We start from the raw sequence: 6,064 nt of genomic DNA on the forward strand, positions 1-6,064 counted from the left end.
ACATAAGTAAGCTTTTCCTGTGTTACTTTCAAGTAAAGCACTTCAACTATTCCTGATTTAACTGGAAGATCTGTACTTCCCACTTTCATGTAAACAGCCTCAAAATGCATACTCTAGACCTCGGAATATGTTACAGGTCTGCGTCACAACAAGATTGTGGAGAAAGGGGGTGGGGGGGGGGGGGGAGGGGGCGGCATGTCACTCTCCAACAAGTGTTTACCAATACATAAGTGGCGAAAAATTTACCGGCATAGGACCGCTTAATATGTGGAAAATGAGATTTTCATTATTTACTCACTGTATTTAACATTTATTGTTCCTTTAAAATCGCATAACAACTTCAATAAAATACAGTTTAATCACTCATTCTGCACACTTATTTCATCATTATGGCACTTTTAATCTGCAAATCCTCTAAGAGCTGTCTTGGATCTTCACGATTCTCTCTCAAGAGCCTTGATGTGGATAGAGACATACAGCAACCAGTAATCAGAGTCAGAACTGCGTCTGCAAAATCGCAAGGATATTTAAACATTTTTGCTGTCATTAATTACAAGTAATGTAATTGACATAGTAGTACTGCTAATATTTGCTGTAATGAAAGCCACTCAATGGGATATATTTCACATTTGCAAGAACGATCTCACTTAAGTAATTAAGATCATCGAAACACTTCGAAATTAATCTCTCGTCTGATGAAGACAGTCTACAGGCGCAGTGGCAATTTCTCCAGATCTGTTGACAACGGTATTTTGAGTTATCACTTTACTGAGTGACTGAAATGTAGTTCGGGCACCTGTGAACATAACAATATGTTAGAGTTCATTTTCTAAACACGAACTATTACGGTACTATATGGCTACTTACATATTAATTACACTATTGATATTTTCACAGTTGTTTCTTTAATATAAAGCGAACGGAAGAACAAACATAAAACATACTTACTAATGACAGTTTTGTTGAGATGCAATTTTCTGTGTGGACAGATGTAACTTTTTCATACGGTGGTAAGTCGCAGAAATCGCGGAAGTAACAGAAATAGCGGAAGTAGCAGTGGTAGAGTGCGGCATGATACATGACCTGGATTCCTTAACAGCGACTCTTAACTGCAACAAATCACAGTTACGATTAACAGATACTGAAAAGTAACATTCACAGAAATCTCTGATATCGGAAAATTGCAGTTTAGCCCATCACTAACAGGGTGTATACGTGGACAAGGAAAAAAATTCCCAGATTTTTCCCGGATTTCCTGGTTATAAATACACTTTCTCCCAGATTTCCCAGTTAAAATTATACTTTCTCCTGGGTGAAAACATACTTTTTCCATAAGTGACAGTGTATTTTCCCTCGAAACTTATCGATCATTTGAATGGTTATGGTTTTATACGTGGGCATAGAATTTCCCAGCACTTTAGAAAGTGAAACTCAGGGGAAAAAGACACGTTTTGGAAATATCTTTGATGTGCAGCAACATGTACACTGCGTATTTTCGTATTACAAAAGTATACATTGGAATTCCACCAAACACTGCATGTTACTTTCCGAATCATTGAAATCGAGATTGCGATGCGCTTTTGTAAGCCAGTCATAGCTCATGTCATGTGATCTCGACAGCAGATGACAGCAGATATGCAGAGCATAGGACATGTGATGTAGTCAGCCAACAGCAACATCACTGTTAAGTAGCACGAACACACAAACAGGGAAGTTAATAGCTTAAATTAATATACATAGTGTTGCTACAAGAAAAGCAAAGCTTTCACATATAATTTTGGTCTCTATGGTTAGTAAACTGCAAGAGAAGCTAAGCTTTTGCATACAATGTTGATCTTTTCTGCACGTTTTACACTTTAAGATATATCACACAAATGTGACAGTAAAATTTTTAATAATGACAAAAATGTCTGATCTTCAGAGTTCGAAATTCTTCTAAATGGCTCGTCATCAAAGAGCCGATTTTTAAATGAGACTCAAACGCTTTGTAATTTAAGAAATTCATGGTACAGTCTCGCAAGTAGTTCAACTTACGTAAAGGGTTATTTACTTTGAAAGTAACGCCTTTCAAATTACCATTCGCAATATTTTCCCGCGATTTAGAAACAGGTTCGTTTCAGCATTTGCCAGAGAGTGCAGATAACAGGCGACACCGCGCTTGCGCAGCTACCATGAGGTAGGAAGACTGTATGTACGCACGTGTAAAACATTGAAACATCACACATTAAGTAATAAAAGAAACAAGACGTCGGAGGATACTCCAAGAGCATCAGAATTTCGTGAGCCATACTAAAATGTGCACATTTAAAGTGCATACTTAAAGTGAACGTTCTTATGTCCAGATTCCCAATGAAGTAGACCTCGACCTGATATTGATCTTTTCAATGTGGTTTTCGAGATGTAAATGTCCCTGAAGCACCAGTACTGTATTATATCATGTTTGTTACTTTATTATAGCATAATGCCATACATGCTAGGAGATGAAAACGTGCACCTGAAATGCAGCAGACAGTTGAAACTAGCCAGTACTGTGGAATTAACCATTTTGTTTCAATACATTGACTGCCTCTGCGGAAAAGATTAATAAAAGTCAAATTTCTTTAGCAAACAGACAAAAATAACTTCATTGTTCCGCAAGGCGATCAATGCTTGACTGTCAGAAAGGTGGAAATAAAATAAAATCTGAAATTAATAACATATTTTAGCCAACTGTAATTATGTTAATGTATTTTGATTCATTTGATAGCTCTCGGCCACAGATATCCGCTTCGTTTTTATTTGACGTGAGAGTAAACGTCAGGGAAACAGCAAAATCGCTAAAAGTAAACACGGGTCACGTGGAGACTACCCACTATAACTCAGACTCCTCTGCGCATCAGCCCCAGATCTACAATTTTGCTAACCGGATCAATAATTTAAAGAATCGAATTTTCAAAAATATGTTCATCTACACATCTTTCTGAAAAGTCTGATACATAAAACATATGTGTTCGACGATATGTAAGACATGTTATTTGGTCTTAAGTGTGCCACAGTGCAGTGCCACGCCTCTTCATACAGCATTCTTCTATCGCACGTCAGTGTATTTCGGTCTGTGGAAACGAAACGTGTATATTTTGTAAAGGATGCCATTAAACTATATTCAGGACAGCGGGAATTGAAATGTTTGTGGTGCTTCATCTGCTCCCAGTCGGCCGGTTTGAAGCCTGCCCCTCCTTTTTTAAAAAAAAAAAAAAAAAATCGCAATTAATAGCGGATGGGATTATTTGTAATCGGTAGAACAAGAACTCTTCAGAAAATTTGCACTCTTTATTGCCTATTAGCTAATAACTTGCTGTTTGCTGTTTTGTGTGACATCAAATTAAATACAGGATACATAAAACCAATGAAGACAAAGAACAAGCAAGAAAGTACACATTTCTTCAGTCCTTAGCTCCTAGCATTCTTTTTCTCTCTAATCTTGCTACAGCTTTACATGGCGTGCTTTCCTTTCTGAGAAAGAATCTATTATCTCATCAAAGTTCGTCAAACGTTTTGCAACATGAAAAATCGAAATGTCGATACCTAATACAGAAAAAGCTGTTAATACACCTAATACCAATGACTGGTGTGGTTTCTCGATCTGATTACATCTATTTTGTCATTGTCTGCTAGATGAAACAAAATAGGCCTTTCTAATGTTGCAGCAATTTTGTAACTCACACCAAATAAACGAGAGTGTTTTGACACAAATGGTCATTTTTATAACACGACAGAATATATTTCACTAAGTACCAATATGAAATGCCTATAAGGCCTACTCCAAGCAAAAAGCTTTATGTTATGAAATAGTTTCACATTTCATTCATACGCACCAGTTTTCTCAAGCATGAGATCGAAGTAGTAGTAATACGAATTTGTTATATAAATTTGGAATTGTATTATTCTTCCATAATATGTGTGATGTCCCCGTTTCTTCTCCTTCCTCGTTCTAACAAACAAACTTGTCATCACCAATTCTGTAGCTATTCCTGCCATTGTCAAAATTTGTTAGCCTATTATCTTCACTAACCGTACCAGAATCACCAGTTTAGTTATCCCACGATTATTCTCCGGTTAGGCATTCTTACATGTTCGTACAACACGTTTTCCACATTACTTCCACAATAGAACTTAATTGGCTACTAGCCGGGACTGTACAACTGGTCCTACTAGTGTAGCGATCTGGCCTAAAATTTTCTGTCAAAATTTCATTTTCTTGGATACACCGAGAAGATAATACGTAATATTTCTCACCTGTTATTCTTGTTAGTCGTTTATTTCCATTCTGGTAGTCTGAATTTATGGATTACGCTAGTAATTATAACAATGCTGATCATTTGCAGACCCAATCAAACATATAATCCGACAGCGATTGGCATTCATCCGTTCATCTTTACTCTGCTCAGCTCTTATAGCCCCGTCCCCTTTTGTCTGCGGAAAGTTTACTTCTAGATGCAACGAGGATTCTCCTGAAAGAGACATCACGCACATTATACATGTATTCAAGCATCAACTTATGATTCATTCAGAATTCAATTAAAATGTGTTCAAAAACCGACAGGGATGCGTTTCAAAATCATATGAATAATCGATAGACCAACGTACGCTGGATGCTAGGAGTTTTGTGAAACAAGTCTTTTCTTCTCAAGAATATGAATTGGCGCCCCCTTTCCCCGGTAGCATCTAGATGCTTGCAACGACTGCTTGCACAACCAACAGCCACATTCCTATAGCCAGAAGCGGGAGAATCTACTACTCAAACGCGACTAAGCTCATGAACCCACTCGTACCTGCTAAAACGAATCTAATGTAAACAGTTGTGACTTCACGCTCATCGGAAGCAATTTGTTGTTATGAAACATTGCATTAGCTTCCTAAAGCCTGCGACACATTTTGCTGTCGGCAGATGCTTGCTGTGTATCGTTGTTGTATACGGCGCATTAACTTTGCATTTTAAGTTATTTTCGTTTTTTTCTCTCGTTTATGTTTTATTGTTGGAGTATTATTCTGCAGTAGCGATATACAGTAATCTCCTTAGTTAGAGTATCGGTTCATACCAGTCAAAATTACAAAAATTGACAGAAAACTAAAACAATGAAAAATTCCCGGGTTTCTCCCGGATGAAAAAATTCCCAGGTTTTTCGCGGATCTTCCGGTTGTCCTGGGTCGTATACACCCTGCATTATCAGAAGCAGAAAGATCTTACTCTGTTTCAGAATTGGAAAATTTAGATGTAATATGGGCATTTAAAATGTTTGAATTTTTTTTGTGGGGTAAGAATACTAAACATTACTATGAGCATCAGTCAATGTCATTTCTATTAACATGAAAACTATTGCACCCTAGATTAGCTAGATGGTGTCTATAGTTACAAGAATTCAATTTCAATGTCATTTATATTAAAGGAAGTCAGAATGTTATTGCAGACGCCTTGTCTAGGTTACCACAAGGTTTAGAGTAATTTCGTGAACTAACAGAGCAAGATGCAGAAATCAGAACGTTATTAATTAAAGGTGCAAAACAAAACAACAGTCTGATTTCCATAAATTTTGTAAGCAAATGAAAATTATACAACACAAAGATCGCAGATGGTGTAAAGTCATGCAAAACCTTAAGCAATACGAAGGTGGAAAGGTAAGTAAATGGTATCAGGAGTACGAGGAGGTTTTGTTTCATAGGAAACATGAAAAATCTGATTAATGGTGCGTGTGTATTCCTGAAGATTATATCGAATTTATAAGACACACACATGAAGTATGGGGACATTATGGAGTAAGCAAATATACTGAAAAAAATTGCAACACTTCGTTATTTTCCAATTTTGAGAAGGCAAGTCCTAACAGTATTAAGAAAGTGTGCAATATGTCAAAAATCAAAATCTACCGAGCTGCAGCCAATACTAATAAAAAAAACCTCTAGATATAGTATCCCTGGACATAGCTGGTCCATATCCAAGAACTAAAGGAGGAGTAAGATACGTAGTAACACTACGGCAACAGCCACAAATATCAGAAAAAAATTGAGGGAGACTATTTGAGAAGAA

The 6,064-nt window shown here is 36.9% G+C and overlaps 1 long non-coding RNA gene across 1 annotated transcript; it reads right to left on the reverse strand.

Moving 5' to 3' along the window:
* Window positions 1-334: 334 nt before the first annotated feature.
* Window positions 335-5,547, reverse strand: LOC126458975 (uncharacterized). Its single transcript, XR_007585760.1, has 3 exons — window positions 4,276-5,547; window positions 949-1,109; window positions 335-796 (listed from the first exon to the last, which is right to left on the reverse strand). It is a non-coding gene; the product is annotated as an uncharacterized LOC126458975 (long non-coding RNA).
* Window positions 5,548-6,064: the final 517 nt, after the last annotated feature.

The sequence above is a fragment of the Schistocerca serialis genome, chromosome 1, assembly GCF_023864345.2.
Source record: "Schistocerca serialis cubense isolate TAMUIC-IGC-003099 chromosome 1, iqSchSeri2.2, whole genome shotgun sequence".
NCBI lineage: Eukaryota > Metazoa > Arthropoda > Insecta > Orthoptera > Acrididae > Schistocerca > Schistocerca serialis.